At 46.4% G+C, this 3,416-nt stretch overlaps 1 non-coding gene across 1 annotated transcript; it reads left to right on the forward strand.

The window, feature by feature from the left end:
* The first annotated feature begins 900 nt into the window (after positions 1-900).
* LOC114625327 lies at positions 901-1,036 on the forward strand. Its single transcript, XR_003712057.1, has one exon. It is a non-coding gene; the product is annotated as a small nucleolar RNA SNORA17 (small nucleolar RNA).
* The last annotated feature ends 2,380 nt before the right edge of the window (positions 1,037-3,416 follow it).

The following is a 3,416-nucleotide window of genomic DNA, read 5'->3' on the forward strand; positions in this document are numbered from 1 at the left end:
TAGTTGTCACCAATTCAATATCACTAGTGGGAATAAGGTGTCATTTTCATTACATTTCTATCTTACATTGATTTTTATCCCATGGTGAGACTCAGACTTGAAGCGGTTCCAATCTCCTAGGGAGATTTCCTCAACGAGCCTTTTACCCAAGTCAGGTTTCAGTCCTTGGGGTTCCCATACTCCACACAAAGGCAAAGCCGTATACAGGGAACCAAAAGACAAAGAGAATTCCCTAACACTGGTGCAACAGCTAATTGAAAATACACAAGTAGACTGCAGATGTACTGTAGCCCTGAAGCCAGGATTGCACTCACTCACCACATACTGAGGTGAGCCTTTCAGCCTTGTACCCATCAGGGTCTACCTCCTCCAAATGCCAACGTTCTGAAAGTGCCAGATCAGATGACAGGGAGGACTCTAGCTCAACGTGGCCCTAAGTTCTTGTGTATTGTCCTTTACAGAAAGAGATCTATGCATAAGAAGGACAAAGGAAAGGTTGTGGTAGGACACTCACCCATCATGTACAGCCCTGACTCAGTGCCATAAAGGAAGAAAGTTTAAAAAAAAAGGCAGAGAAGGAATGGTATGGGGATGGATGTAAAGAGAGAGAACAGTCTCACTAGAAACCTTAAAAGTCCCATCTTCTACTGTCTAAAAATCAGGCTGTAAGCACAGCAGCCCACTCTCAAGTGGAATAGTCTTTGTCAAGACCTATAGCCTTTGGATGTCTGAAAGCCAAAGAGAAATTTCAATTTAATAAGCATGAAACAACTTAAAGATACAACATAATCCTCCATTTGATGTTTTGACTAGTAATAAACAACAAAAAAAGCATTTGATAACTATCCAAAACCTGAATGTTAATTAACTATATGATCCACCCTTGAAGAGGAAGGAAAGTCTGCCTACTGATAGAAGCATTGCAAGTGTGGCTGCTCTGTCACATACACTTCAAGAGGTGGCAGAGAGAAGAGAGGCTATGTCTACTCTCGGTGTTCTGACCTATGAACATCTGGATGATTAGTAGCCTGACATTCCCTGAAAAAGGGCAGCCTGAGACACCCTGCAGGTCTCAATGGCTCGCAGGATCAGGAGCAAGCCATAGACTAGAAGAACCTAGTGAGACTGCAGGCCTTTGGCAGAAGTGAGCCATAGATACACAACTCACAAATGGGACCACTCGGGTGGTTCAGGCAAGGAGCAAGCTCAAGATGACCAGCACCATGAGGGCTGGACAGGGATCTGGCCTGAGATGACCACCAGTCAGGCACCATGCAGGTGCCTAAGATAACCCCTGCCATGCTCCTTCATGTACAAGGTGGGGCACAGCACTCCTGGGGCCACTCCTGAAATAACCCCAGACATTCAGAGGCCCCAGATCCCTCTAAAAGGTAAGTGGTGGAGAAATGAAAAAGAAAGAGAAGGATATGGGCACAATGAAGAGAGGCAGAACTGGAGACTCAAGAGTGGTAAGGAATAGTCTGACATAAGTAGCCAGTGATAGCACCTGGGACCATGGTGGAGTTCTGACCTGTACTGCCACTGGGAGTACATGTCTGGGTTCATGGTCCCAGCATCAGGGATCTTTTACTAACAAAGGCCAGGCAGACATCCCTAGTGTTGGCTCTTGCCTATGGACATGTTGATGTCTGAGGTCTACGCAGAACAGGGCTCACCCCTCACTTTAGCATTGTGGGAGAGCTGGCCCTGGGGACATGAGAGCCAGAGAGTTGATCCTGCCCCTAGCCAGATGCCATACTGGGGAGAGTGGGAATTGCAAGTGAGCCAGCCCCAAGGGTGTGAGTGTGGGAGAGCTGGCCCTGTAACTTTCCTGCTGTGCAGTGGCCTGGATAAGGGAGAGATGACCCCCCCTCCTGGCTTGCCACATACAGCAGGCAAGAGAACTGGCCCCAAGGTCATCAGATCAGGAAAGCTGGTCCTGCTCCTCATCTGCTGCAACATTCGGGAGAGCAGGCCTTGTACCTCAGATGGGCAACACAGAAGAGCCCTGGATGTAGGGGTTGTGGGTGATCAAGTCCCAAGGGCGTGAGTGTGGGAGAGCTGGCCATTCTTGTCTACTTTTGTAGTGAGGGACATTGGTGAGGGAGAGATCTCCATCCCCTTCGTTTTGCCCTCCCACAGGCAGCAAGTGGGAGAGTTGACCCCAACTGGGTCATAATAGAAGAGCAGGTCATGTCCCTCACCTGGCTAGCACAGTAGAACTGGCCCTGGGTGTGGGGGTTAAAATCGAGCTGTCTCCAAGGGATGAGTGTAGAAGAGCCAGCTGTGCCTCTTATCTGCTGGACTATGACACAAAGGAGGGAGAGATAGCCTTTTCTCCTCCCTTGACCCTCACCACATATGGTAGACAGGAGAGCTGGACCTGGGACCATGAGAATGTGAGAAGTGGCCATTTCTCTCATTGGCTGCAATACTTGGGAAGAGTAGGATCTGCGCCTCACCTGGGCAGCAGGGTAGAACTGGCCCTGGTAGCAGGAGTTCCTGGTGAGCCAACTCCAAGGGTATGAGGGCAAGATAACCAGCAGCCTGTCCAGCTCAGATATCTCTCAGACCCGATCCAGGGCTTTGAATTGGCCCACCCCAATATCTATCCCATCAATGAACTGCTGGAGTCCATTTAAAGGCTGATCCTATCGATCCAAAACTACAGGGTCGCCATGACACAAGGCAACAATGAGGTATCAGAAAGTGAAATTCCAGAATTGATAGGGTAGCAGAAGCCAATGGCCTCAAATCAGACTAACAAGTCATTGCAATAAACATTCGCAAGCAAAGACGTGTGGACAAAAGGGTATACTATGGGACACACTGTGACACACTACAGCTTCTACAACAAGATTTTTTTCTCTATTGAGCGAGGGGAGTTTTCAAAGGCAGAGAGTGGACGAGTAAGATTAGGAAGCATGGTGTGAAATTTACAAAGAACCAATAAAAAAGGTTTTTTTTTTTTTAAAGAAGAAAATTCTGGTACATGGTATAACATGCACAAATCTTTAGAAACCACTCTAATTGGAAGTCACCAAAAACAACTACAGTGTGGTTTCTTTAGTTACTATTTCTATCCATAGTTAGACTCGTAGACATAGAACATATAAAGTGGCTATTGTCAAAGGTTGGAGATGGGAAAATGGAACACTGTATAACAGGCACAGAAGTTTAGCTTTACAAGATGGAAAAGTTTCAGAGAGTGCCAACACAGCACAGTGAACACACAACTTCTGAACTGAAAGCATGGCTAAGAGGAAGAGATCTATATTTATGTTATGTATTTTTAGCAGAAAAAGGTATGAAAACTACAGGTTTTTAAGCAAGCAATAATAGCGCCAATGATTTTTCATTCAGTTGACACCACATTAAAGGAGGTGAAACAAATATTTTGACCATAGCCCAAGTCA

This window comes from Grammomys surdaster, unplaced genomic scaffold (assembly GCF_004785775.1).
Source record: "Grammomys surdaster isolate TR1022 unplaced genomic scaffold, NIH_TR_1.0 65, whole genome shotgun sequence".
In the NCBI taxonomy this organism is placed as follows: domain Eukaryota; kingdom Metazoa; phylum Chordata; class Mammalia; order Rodentia; family Muridae; genus Grammomys; species Grammomys surdaster.